Source organism: Brienomyrus brachyistius, chromosome 23, assembly GCF_023856365.1.
Source record: "Brienomyrus brachyistius isolate T26 chromosome 23, BBRACH_0.4, whole genome shotgun sequence".
NCBI classification, from domain to species: Eukaryota; Metazoa; Chordata; class Actinopteri; order Osteoglossiformes; family Mormyridae; genus Brienomyrus; species Brienomyrus brachyistius.
In genome coordinates, this window is record NC_064555.1 from 13096817 (window position 1) to 13110233 (window position 13417).

At 46.4% G+C, this 13417-nt stretch overlaps 1 protein-coding gene across 1 annotated transcript in view; it reads left to right on the plus strand.

The window, feature by feature from the left end:
- LOC125718820 (synaptic vesicle glycoprotein 2A-like) overlaps window positions 1-13417 on the plus strand; it is a 43795-nt gene that overhangs the window by 8755 nt on the left and 21623 nt on the right. The window lies entirely within an intron of this gene.

The window sequence follows — 13417 nt, forward strand, 5'->3', positions numbered from 1 at the left end:
AAGCTGTGGCTTGGGTGCCGTTCCCACATCTGCAAAAAGCTGTGGCTTGGGTGCCACTCCTGCATTTGTAAAAAGCTGTGTCTTGGGTGCCGCTCCTGCATTTGTAAAAAGCTGTGGCTTGGGTGCCGTTCCCGCATCTGAAAAAGCTGTGGCTTGGGTGCCGCTCCTGCATTTGTAAAACGCGGTGGCTTGGGTGCCGTTCCCACATCTGCAAAAAGCTGTGGCTTGGGTGCCGCTCCCGCATCTGAAAAAGCTGTGACTTGGGTGCCGCTCCTGCATTTGTAAAAAGCTGTGGCTTGGGTGCCGTTCCCGCATCTGAAAAAGCTGTGGCTTGGGTGCCGTTCCCGCATCTGAAAAAGCTGTGGCTTGGGTGCCGCTCCCGCATCTGAAAAAGCTGTGTCTTGGGTGCCGCTCCTGCATTTGTAAAAAGCTGTGGCTTGGGTGCCGTTCCCGCATCTGAAAAAGCTGTGGCTTGGGTGCCGCTCCCGCATCTGAAAAAGCTGTGACTTGGGTGCCGTTCCTGCATTTGTAAAATGCTGTGGCTTGGGTGCTGTTCCCACATCTGCAAAAAGCTATGGCTTGGGTGCCGTTCCTGCATCTGAAAAAGCTGTGGCTTGGGTGCCGTTCCCGCATCTGAAAAAGCTTTGGCTTGGGTGCCGTTCCCGCATCTGAAAAAGCTGTGGCTTGGGTGCCGTTCCCGCATCTGAAAAAGCTTTGGCTTGGGTGCCGTTCCTGCATCTGAAAAAGCTGTGGCTTGGGTGCCGTTCCCGCATCTGCAAAAAGCTGTGGCTTGGGTGCCGTTCCCGCATCTGAAAAAGCTGTGGCTTGGGTGCCGCTCCCGCATCTGAAAAGCTGTGGCTTGGGTGCCGTTCCTGCATTTGTAAAATGCTGCGGCTTGGGTGCCGTTCCCGCATCTGAAAAAGCTGTGGCTTGGGTGCCGCTCCCGCATCTGAAAAATGCTGTGGTTATAATGCCATAGTTATAATGTGCTTGTCATGTTCTAATGCCGATATGAGCACCTGAACATTTCTGCTCACAGTTGGGTGTGCAGACACCTGCAGTAACAGAACTGGGTGTCCTTGTGTAGGAGGGTCTCTTAGCTGAGATCTCCCACTCTTACCTTCACTGTCCCTGATGATCACTGCATTGGATGCACTTGAAGAATAATCCAGAATCATCCCTATAGCTGCCATAAAACCTTGTTTGTTCCATGTGTGATTCCCCTGGAGTTCAAGCACTGTTTTTGAGATGCGGAGGCTCCTTGGCATGCATTGCCGTGTTCAGGTGACTCTCCATATTCATCTTCCTCCTGGCGGGTTGCAAACAGCCCCCATGCAGCCTAAGACCTGTGAGGCCCACAGGGTTGAGACGTGTCGTGTAAAACACGCCAGGTGCCTGGTCAGGGCTGCGAGGGCCTGCATGCAACATCGCAATAAAAATGCAGCTTTTTTTGGTTAAACACAGATGGGTTCCCAGGGGGCACAGAAGAAAGCTGCGCCTCATGTGAGGGAGGAGACATTGGGCCTCATTTCCTGTTGGCACAGCAACCCCTTCCTGTCAATTATACCCTCAGCTATTTATTGTTTTTTATTTATACGATTTTCTATCTCTGTCTCTGGTGTTTTCTGTCTGTCCGCCTGAGGGTTTCCAACCGAAACGAATATTTCCTGATGTTTCCTGCCTCTCACTCCTCCACCCCCCCTCCCCCCCAGGTCTGTACTTGGGCCCATTTCATCTGATGGCTCTCCTGTGGACCACGTCTGTGGATTTGCAGGCATGTATTCCATTCTGCACATGTTTGCCTGTTTTATACATCTATTGCATGCTGGGAGACTCTCTACGGGACGGCAGTAGGTCCGTTTTTAGCCTGTGTTGCACATCTACGATTTCCTACAAGGCATATTATACACACAGGTGAGAGAAAGATGTTTATTATGGAAATGTAGAAGTATGCCTAAGACTAGAGCAATTAAGAGCACCTGAAATATGCAGAGAAATATCTGAGAGAGGCAGACCATGATGTCGTGAGGGTGCTGCCCTTTATATTAGGTTATGCATACATCACGGCCTGCTGAGGAGCTTGACAGTGCAGAGTTCACCTCGGCCGCTCATGGTTGGTCCTCACGGCGGCGCTGTGTGGGAGGGGCTCTGGTGCGTCAACTCCGCTGCCAAGCTAATGGGCTTCCTCAGCTGCCAGCTAATGGCCCAATCTGTTCCAGTCCCTCCTGTCCCCCTCCCCCGCCCCCTTCTCGTGTTTGGAAGGAGTCCCTCGAGATGCAAGAAACGTCACAGCCACTCTCTCTCTCTTTCATTCTCTCCTTTCCATCTGCTCATAGTTTAACCCTTAAGACTCGCAGCCGCTGCCACTATCCCAGCGCGTCCGACTGGGATGGTATTCTCGGAGATTAGCGGTTTTATGCGGCCAGTCTCATAAACCCTAACATGAGCTACGTACCACATAATTAGTAGGGTTACATCTGCTTATTTTCCGCTTACTGTAGCAGCCCGCTGCAGGCCTGGCGAGGTTTGTGGTTGTAACTTCAGCGTTTTAATTAAACAGGCTTTTCCCGTGAAGATGTAGTCAATAAAATATTAATGAATTCATCCAAGTTCTGCCATCACACAGTAGGATGGTGCTGTGGCTCCTGATTGGCTGAGAAGTGAGGGAGTGGTTTGGCTATTTCCCTGACATCTGCATTCACATGTAACCGTGCACATGGCAGAGCTTCATTCGACACTGCCTGTCCTTGGCACTGTTATGGCTGTTCGTAGCATTTCACCAAGGTGATCAGACCCTCGTTATCACCAGCTCCTCTGCTCTCGCCTTATAATAGCTGCCACTCAGCCGCCTTTGTAGTTGTTTTCCTCTCAGTTGGACCTGGGCCATCTTGATAAACAGGCATTTTTCCAAGTGAGGGGGACTTTGTGCTGTGGTAGGACTCTGCCCTGTTGGGTGGCAAGGATGGGAGATCAGTTCTGAAGGCCCAAATTTGGCCACCATCAATTGCTATGAAAATAGCAAGGGGGTCTTAGTCGTATTTTTGTTCTGTTAAGAGGCACCTTGATTTTTTGGGATCATACAGTTTCTAAAGAACATGTTAGTGGCTTTTTGCCATACTGTGGACCCCCCCCGTCTCCCCCATTCCACACGGAGGACTATGTTGTGGGCAGTGGTGGCTTAATGGTTAGGGAAGCGCACTTGTAATTGAAAGATTTCAGGTTCGAATCCCTGACCAGCAAGGTACCACTGAGGTAAGCTGAGCAAGGTACCCCCCCAAGCACTGCTCCCCAGGTGCTAAATTAGCTGCCCCCTGCTATGTCACATTGTCACATATGGGTTAAATGCAGAAAACGCATTTTGTTGTTGTGTGCTGTAGTGTGTCAACAATGACAATTAATCACTAAACAATGAATGTTAATTCACATTAAAATTCCAGTGGTCTATTTTTGCAAGCCTTATAAGGAAGAAGAAATATATGTGATGTTTGAAATGCAGGTGTCACCTGAGAGCTTTGATCGTCATCTGAACAGTGAAACAGGGATGCATAGTCTGCTGCAGGATGAACCATGTCATTGTGCATTAAAGTGAAATGAAATAATTTTATACTAAACATGTAAACCATACAACCCACAATTTCCGTTATTCAATCCTCACCCCAAAGAAGTTCAGATTTTTATATAATAACAGTACAGGTCATACATTTAAAATTGTCTGAGATAACATTACCTTTTTCAAAGTAAATTTCTCCCTGAGCTGTTGTAGAACAGAATAACAGAAACCCCATATGAAACAAAAAACTTATAAATAGCTAAATCGTAACTAGAAAGGTGAGTCATCTTCATCTAAATGCCCATTATGAGTATTTGTCAGATAATATGGAAATTGGGCAATAAGCAACATGAAGCAATGAAAGGGACAGTGTTCCCAATGTACCAAAGAGTTGTCCGTGCATTGGTCCATAGAACTTTAAAATAATTTAATGTACAAAGGGGAAGAGTCTGAAAAATCATGATAGCATCTGCCAAACATGGGCGTATTGCATTGGCAAAGGAGAGCAGCAGGTTGACGTTGAAGCTCCCCAAAAGGGATGGATGGACGCTGACTGGGAAAACTGCTGAACACCACAAAGCTACACAAACCAGTAGAAACTTGGCAGGGAAACCATAACGGTATGAATAGCCATCTTGCGGGAGCCGTTAGACATTTGCTCTGCACGTTGTATATTAGCTAAGGGATATGAGGCCATTTGCAGTGCGAGATGGACCCTATAGTGCAAACACTCTTCCCATTTCCCAAGGTGACAGTGTCCCCACACATACTGCGGAACAAACCGAAGAGCAGTTACAAGAGCACAAGCACCATGTCGAACACAATCTACTGTATAGCCTCCCCAGTCAGCATTGAGCCTTTATGGAAGCTCTGGATGGCACCACAGATTTTGGTCTCCATCATCTCCAAAGAACTGCAGACTTTTTCTCATGAAGGGTGTTTGTCAGCTTGTGCACCAGACCATTCTTGTGTTCTCGTGTCCCCATTTGACGTCACCTTCCATTGTTGAGGTACAGTTCCAATACTCCAAGTTAATTCCTGGGGTGGGTTAACAAGAATTCTCTTGCCAACACCACAAGTATGATCTTTGTCTTCTTGGTATTACAAACAGCCATGGTCTATAATTATGCCCAGTTCAAGACACCATTTCAAGTAGGAATGAAGCCCAAGTGCCCCCTGCTGCATGTCTAGTCTTTTGTTAGGTTCTTCTGTTTTTTGCCTACCGCTGATTCCCAACACAGTTACCATTTCTGGTGCCTAAAGATGTATAAGCAGCCATCCATCCATCCATCCATCCATCCATCCATCCATCTATCCATCATCTTCCGCTTAATCCGGGGTCGGGTTGGGTATAAGCAGCATTGTTCATAATTAACCTGTTAAGGAGATAATTGGTAGGTTTATTGAGTCTCCAGCTAATATAGTGAGCAAGGTGAAACTGCTGTAATTGTTACGTAGTATTTCAGCCAACGTTTTAAGAACAAAAATACAACGGAAGATAAATATTTAATTACCTTTACGCACACCAGCTCTTTATGCTTCTCCTGTGGAAAAATCCATAATTAAAAAAAATCTGTTGACGTCTGAGAATGGTGTTGCTATGGGAACCTGACAGCAGTCTTTTGCTGTCATATTTTGTTATCGAACTAATAACACAATATTGGTCCTTGAAAAGCAATTAAATATTTGCATAATGGGAGCTGATGGCCGAGAAAACGAACTGACCGGTGATGCTGTCAGGGGAGACGCTCAGGGACTGGGATGGGGGGGTCGGGGGGGTCTTATCTACACTGACACCTGTACCAAAGTGATTAGAAAATGGAGAGAAATTCTTTCTATGACAGGCTGCAGCTCCTGGTTTCCAAGGTACCCTAAAATACCCAAAAACCTGGCAATACAGGCAATCAATAAATATCTCCATACCAATCAGCCGTAACATTAAATCCACTGAAAGCTGAAGTGAATAACATTGGCTATCTTGTTAAAATGGCATCTGTCAAGGGTGCCCTTATATATTAGTGAACAGTGAGTTCTTGAAGTTGATGCGTTGGAAGCAGGAAAAATGGGTGTAAGGACAAGGAGTAATTGAAGAAGGTGGTCTGAGTCACATTTTGGATGGTCAGGTGTGTGTGTGTTATTAACCTGGGGAAGAGTTGGCATCAGGATGCACTGTGGGAAGCCTGCGGAGGCAGTGTGATGCTGTGGGCAATGTTCTGTTGGGAAACCTTGGGTCCTGCCGTTCACGTGGATGTTACCCCCTGCCCAAACTTGCAGACCAAGTACCCCCTTCATGGCAGGGGTATTTCCCAATGGCCTCTTTCTGCAGGGTAATGTTTTGTGTCACCCGGAAAAAAATTGTTCAGGAATGGATTGAGGAACACGAACACGAGTTCAAGATGTTGACTTGGCCTCCAAATTCCCCAGATCTTCATCCGATTGAGCATCTGTTGGTTGTTCTGGACAAAATAGTCTGATCCATGGAGTCTGATCTCACCTCGCAACTTCCAGGATCTACTGCTAATGTTTTTATATTATGTCTGGTCAGTGTATATTAATGATATATCCATATAATGAGGTATAGTTACTGTTAGTATTTTACTATACAAAATTTGGAAATGTATAAGCATTGAGATTTAAAATTATTGGCGAATGATTTTTATACTGTATTGTGTGTTTCTGTAAGAGGTCACATGTTAATGAAGTTAAATATGCCTTTGAATGCACATCCTGCTCTCTGGGAAATCCTAATCTCTCGGCTCGACTCACAGTCTCATTATTGGCTGGATTAGCCATTTGCCTTCTGGTCGCTGCCAATCATCACCAGATAAGGTGCCGATGACAAAATAATAAGAGCAAGTCAGCAGCAGACACAGTTGGCTTGGATGTCGGCTTCAGCAACACTGGGGAGACAGGGAGGATTTCGATAGGGATTAAAATATATAATGATCGCAGCATGTTGTGTGGTCTCGTGCCATCAAGCTGTCTGGCTCTAGGGAAACGCTAACAGCAGATTAGTCACATGCAGGTAGGAGACAGCTTCAGCCATATGTTGATGATATGTGATGAATTCATAGGTCTTTCACAGAAGCGGCAAGCCAGCACAACTAATGACACTAGGCAAAGCATCAAAATGAGGACATATTTCCAGCAGAACCATAAGGAGACATTTGGTAATCAAATTGAGTTTGTAAAATCTTGTACTCAGTTTGACAGTAAAAGCTGGCACGAGAGAGTTTCCATCCATCCATCCGTCCATCCATTCATCCATCCGTCTATCTTCTAGCTGCTTACCCTTGTCAGGGTCACAGGGGTCCCTGGAGCCTTTTCTGACATTAAAAACTGGCCTGAGCCCCATACAATCCTCCAACCGCAATCCTGCATTCAGTCCTGTTGCAAATATTTGTTCACTATAAGTGTACCGATCGATCGGCCAATCAGTAGCTCCCGAATCATTTCACGACTCCGTTCCCCTTTGTACTCGAAACACCGAGGCGCTGTGGCCACCTGTTCTGCCTCGCCTTCCGGAAAGGCCACTCCATCACCTGGCGCAAAGATCAAATGACGCAGGCCCGACCCACGCCCCCCCACCCTATTGCCTGTGTGACTGCCTCTGCGTTTGCTGCATTCATTAGCCACCCATCCCAGTCTTAAAAGGACTTTGTCCTCCCCCCATGTCACCATCATCATCTCATGGCCAGCAAACTACATCATTGCCTTGGTTTTGGGCCAAAGGAGACAAACGCTAAATTTTTTCAGCCAAGAGCAGCAGGGAGCAGAAATCGTGTTAATCGGGGGGGAGGGGGGGAGCGTCTGGCGGACGGCACGGATTCATAATTAGAATGAGAGCGAGGAGCGTGGCCTCTAGCTGGCGGGAGGATGTGCGGACCCCTTTGGGACACCGTTACCGGACACACGCGTCCTTCATTTAGGCTCATGAGCGCCTCTCATCTGCGGGTCACGCTGTCACTGGCCTCTTTTATTTTTACCACATGGGTTGTCTGTGTTGCAGCAGCCTGCTTTTGTGCTGACGTATCAAAGCTAGTGTATCGAAGCCGACGTACAGGAGCACTTCTTCCTGCTGGGGTCTTTGCTTGTGACCCTCCCAGCAAGACCTGGGACAGCAAGTACCACCAAGGTGACTATCAGCCCTGGTCTCCAGGTGCTGACTGAGCCCCTCTTTCTCTTTCTCCAGCAAAATGTTGCTTTATTTGCCACTTGTATAGGTACATTGGAATGCTTATTTTCACATATCCCATGATGCTGTCCTTTGAGACACACACACACATATTCACGAAGAGCGAAGCTTGGGGTGCAGGGATTTAAACAAGCAACCTTCTGATCACAGGCCCAGAGGCCAAACCAGCTGAGTTACACACTGGGTGTTGAAGTAAAGGATGGACAAACATATTAATTTGAGATTAAATGCATTCCCTTTGATCGATTCTACATATCTTCACTTTTATCTTGTATCTCAAGGTCCAAACAACCGGATCTCCAAAGGATTTTCATCAGAACACTGTAACTTTACCCACACTTTGAAAAACACTTTTGTAAACCCATAGCTTACTCCTGAGATATGCCATCATCGGCAGGTGTAAATTCTGGATTGATTGCAGTCTGTATGTCATGCACGTCTGGTAAGTAGTTGCGCGTCTGGTAAATGCCCTGGAACAGTTTTGGCCAGATATGAATACATTAAAATGGATTTGATTGTCTGTGAAGAGTTCTTCTGCGTTTGTGCGTGTAATAATTGAAACGGATCTTAACTTTGTTTTATAGGACGATATTGATTTTGGTATGTGCCATTTAACAGGAGATGAGGCTCAAATCCTGTGAGACAAAAGACAAAAGATCTGTCACAAATGCGGAGACGTTAAGTTGATGTCTCAGCCAGACGAGAAACTTTTCTTCTAGTTGTTGCAGCACCCCAGTAACCAAGGTTGTCAATTCTCTTTCTATTGATTTTCCCAGCAATCATTGCATTTTACATCCTGGATGTATTACGCAACTCACTGGAGCCGCAAAAACTGCCAGAGTCAATTGAGAGTTTTGCGTTTCACTAACTATACTGTAGTGACGCATGATTCGTCTTTCAGTATGAGGCAGCTGCTACTGATTGCTCGTGTGATACCTGGATTTGCTGTGAGCTCAGACCCCAAATGCTTTACCTCTGTGCCATTAAAATGTATACAGTTTTGTTTAGCTAGTGTCTGCTGTCGTGTTCTTGTTGCATCACTGCTCTGTCAGCTCTTGAAGGCAGATCTGAGTTTTGCTTCCTTCTTCAAAGGCACCGATGTCTTCAGGGTTTCAGCGGAGGCTGTGAATTTGGGCCTTTTAGCATCACATCTATCAATGGGAGACCACTCCGTGTGTGCAAACTGGCCGCTGACGTCACCGCTCACATCCAGACGCCGGCGCGCCATCGCACGCAAGCCCCGCCTCCTTTTTCATCCAAAAAAAATAATAAATGCGTCAGAAGCCACAGCTCTTTAGCCTAAAAATAGAGGCTCTCTCACATCTGCCGACCGGCAGCTGGGGGGCTGAGTCCTCCCCACCGGCAGGAGCACGCCGTCATGGCGGCAAAGAGACAGAGAGAGTGAGAACATCATCTATGGCCCCTGCGTCTCTCATTCTTTCGGCTGTCTCTGTCGATCTGGTTCCTTCTTCTCTCCCTTGTTATTCTTGCCTATCCATGGCTTTTTCTTTAGTTTTTTGTCTCCTTCGCGTTGCTCTCATTCTCTTCTCCGTCTGTTATTTCACTCTTCTTTTGGTCTGTCTCTCATTCTTTTGTCTCTGTCTCCCTGCCTTATCGCTCTCTGTCACCAGCTCCTTCTCCCCTTCTCAACCTTTTTTTTCTTTTTCTTTTCTCTCTGCAATCCCTCCCCCTTTCTTTTCTCTTTACTCCCCATGATGGAAGCTCCAGGTGGACCAGAGACTCGACTTTGATGGAAACGTTTATCCAGAGCAGGGCAGCTCATTCCAAGCAGATAAGCGACGGTATTGTTATTGTTTAAGTGTGTGGCTCTGCGGGTAGGACACTGTGCCTGACATCGGAAGGTCACTGGCTCAGATCCCAGCGTCGGCAGGGTGATGTCGCTGTCAGGTCCTCGAGTGAGGCTCTTAGCCCCCTCCATTGCTCCAGGGCCCGTCTGACCCTGCTTTCTCAACAACATGCATCACGTTGCATGATGGCTTCTGCTAAATAAATCAGATGTAAAAGGACAAGACAAACCAGTCTCCTGTAAATAAGTGACAGTTTATTGCATAATATCTTTATTTATGGGCAGTTACATATCCGTTATGGAGGCTCTCTGATCCCCTGTGATGTTAAAACCCTGCTCTAAATAGCTGTTCATTACATAATATGCCTAACAGTTATATATTAATCCCATCCCGGGTTCCAGGTCCATGGATCATAACCCTGGCTCTCTTTCTGGAATTTGCATGTACGGTCTCTGGATCCTTCCTTTTCCTCCCACAGCTCATGTTCATTTGGTGGGTTGAAATGGTGTCTGTAGACTGTCATCACGTGATGATGTGATTGTGCATGTGTGTGTATATGCGTCCCATCGAGGGTGTCCCCTGCTTTGTTTCCAGTGCTTCTTGAAGTAGACTTCAGCTCCCCGGTGACCCTCTAAAGTAGAAGATGGATGGATGGACGGATGGATGGATGGATGGATGGATGGACAAATACGGAATATCCTGTTCTTGTTCTTTCTTCTTTCCCAAGTCTGTTCTGTTCAGTAACCCGACCTTACACTCTCTGACCTTGATAGCTTAATGGGAAGCAGAGAGCAAAACATCTGTTCGGTTCGTACCCAGCATGCATGAGCACAACCGTGTGACTCATCAGCCGACAGGGGCAGCTTGTTCGAGTGGAGTGGGGAGTCACATGTGCGAACATGTAAATGAAACTGCATGGGCGGGTAGGTGGCACTGATGTTGGTAGCAGCCCTTATAGGGCTGAGTAATGAAATTTCCATAATTTCCTGAGTGCTAAATTTCCTTTGGGGTCACTAAAGTATCCATCCATCCATCCATCAATCCATCCATCTATTCGTCTATCCATCTATCAATCTAATCTAATCCAGCATCTGATGGCATATCGATCAGCGATGTTGTGGTCCTAATGCTGTCCATCTTATGGGTTTAAAATCTGGACTGACACACCTTCAGATCTCCGTCCTTTCGCTGTCAACGTTTCTCTACCAGTGGAGCTATTTTATTCCGTTGAAATCCTTCAGAATCTCCAACAAGACCTCAGCCAACTCAGCTGCTCCTTTTTGCCTTTTCCTCAGGTCCCTGGGCCACCTGCATGGATGCTGTCTTTTCACTCGTTCACTTTTTTACTCGTTCACTTTTTTACTCGTTCACTTTTAGCACTACGCTTGGCACCTGGCCCTGAATCGTGAAAAAATCTCTTCACATATTTTGCGGAAGTGTTACTGTTAGAAAGGTTTACAGGGGATAACAGGAGGAACACAGCGACGAGATTTTAATTATCTCTACGTTAAATATAAGTGTCTCTCTACCTCTACTCTTATACACTCTACAATGGTCCCTCCTTTCCAGACGCCGTAATTATGTTTGTAATTCAGCGAGTGAAAGGTCTGACATTTTGATTTCTCATATGGTTGTTTTTATGTTTTAATTCCAAGATATATTTATATTTGATATAAATATGAAATAGTTCCCTGCCCTTCTCTGAGCAGACAGACAAGGTCCAGCCAGCTGGATCGGGTGTGTTTGGCTGGGAGGGTGGGGCCAGTGGCGGGGAGGGACAGGATATCTCCTATTCATTGGGCCCCCATCTTGCTCACCATACCTTATGGGTCACCAGCTATCAGGCCGAGCCTGTGCGGCCCATTAACCTTAGCGTTAGCCCTGCTGCTATTAAAGGACGCCTGGGAGCTCAGGGCAAGAGCCTCGCTAAATAAAGTATGACTGATAGCATTACCCTGAGTTAAACTAATATTAAACCACGGCGCTGTTGAATTCTGATTGGTCAGAAGGGCATCAATTTAATTTTCAGTGACTACACATGCAGTGTCAGTCAGGCAAATCACAGAAGAAAATAAATGTGTGGTTATAATCTTTAATTCCAGCTAGCACTGCTTAAAATTCCAGACATTGAATGCAATTAAAAATTAAGGGAAAAGAAATGGAAATGTTTAATTATTGACCAAAAAAAGTAGCTCTACTAATAAATGTATTTTTGGCATGAAAATAATGCCTTTAACTACAAATGTGAGTTAAATTTGTCTGCTGTGCATCGGGTGGTTAAAAATATATATCCCATGGCTTGTTGTGCATTAGGTCTTCGGTATGCAGCCCAGTAGGTGCGGAGATGACAGGAATGTGCAGCACTAACAGGTTATGAAGACGGGCAGGGGTTACCAGGGGGTGTGGTTGGTGGCGCACGTTTGGGTGTTGATGATGTGTGCACAGGGGGATGGATTTTCAGATGATGCTTGTTTCATTGTACTTTGAAGATTACAGCTAAATCTTCAGCTAGTATTCAGTTTCAGAAACTGGGTTGTTGGTGAGTTGTTTTTTTTTGGGTTAGTTTTCTAACATCTTATGATGATGATGTTGGTTTATTCCATCTATGTGTGTAGGTCATATGTGTTTAGTGTTTGTCTTGGGGGAGTCATAGTGGTGCAGTGAACGGCATTTTATTCAAAGTAACAAACATTTTGAGAAGGTAGGGTCGGGGCCTCGCTCAAGGGCCTGCTGGTGACATCACTTTGCCAACCATGGGATTAGAATCAACAACCTTCTGATTACAGACACACCAGCCCATAGGATCGCTCAACTAGGGGCTTGAACCCACATCCATTGGCCCATGAGTAGTTGATCTCTAAGCAGCAGAGCTATCCTTAATGATGTTGGTTTCCTTGAAGCTTCGGGGTCCTGGGTTTCATACTCAGTCTGTGCTTGTCTTCCCTCTGCCTGTTATTTCATGTGCTCCGCCCCCCTGCAGTTCTTCAAAGATGCAGTGCAGTTACACTGGAATGATTCCCTTCTCCCGACTCCCATCTTGCTCACCATACCTTATGGGTCACAGTGCAGGGTCAGCTAACTTGTGGCATCCCTGAAGATGGATGTTATGGGGCTTTTTCAAGGGCCCACGGACATGTGACTGTTCAGCAGAGGCCAGGACTTGAACCAGTGACCTTCTGATCACTGGGACAAAGACTTAGCCCGCTGAGCCATTCACCACTTCCTGCCTTGAGTACTGTGCTTTCGGAGATAAGTTCAAGGCTGCCCCCCCCCCCCCCACCCCATCTGGATAAGTGGCTATGGATGGTATGACTATCTATTCTGCCTGTGCTGGATCAGGCCCATCTGCTGGTACAAACAAAGGTGCGTTTGTTTAGTTGTGGTACAAACACTCACAAAGAACAAAGGTCAGATGAGATGGCAGCTAGAACCATCACCTAAGCTTCTGAACGTGCTTCCTTTTGGTTTTAAATCCATTTACCAAGGTAAAGGCTCTGTTTAATGAGCGTTTGGGTAATTGATAGCCTGAAAATTGGATGGTTTGAATAGAGGGAACTGAGGACCTTGTAGCCATGGTGATGAGCCAAGTCATCACTGCTGAATCACCGTCTTACCATCTGCCCAGCCCCCGAAAGTCGTTGCCACGGTAAACGTTGATGCGGCGTCCGTGACATTGCAGTCACACGTCAATGTAAATTTGAATCTCAGTTCGTCCAACTTCGAAAGCTGCTACTGCCATATGCCGCTGGCCCTTACAGTCACCACAGCGAGACGCCAGCTAGCATTAAAACAGGAGAAAGAGCAGAACTGCAGGGAACAAACGTCTCAAACGGCAGCTTGATAAAACGGACATCGTTTACCAGA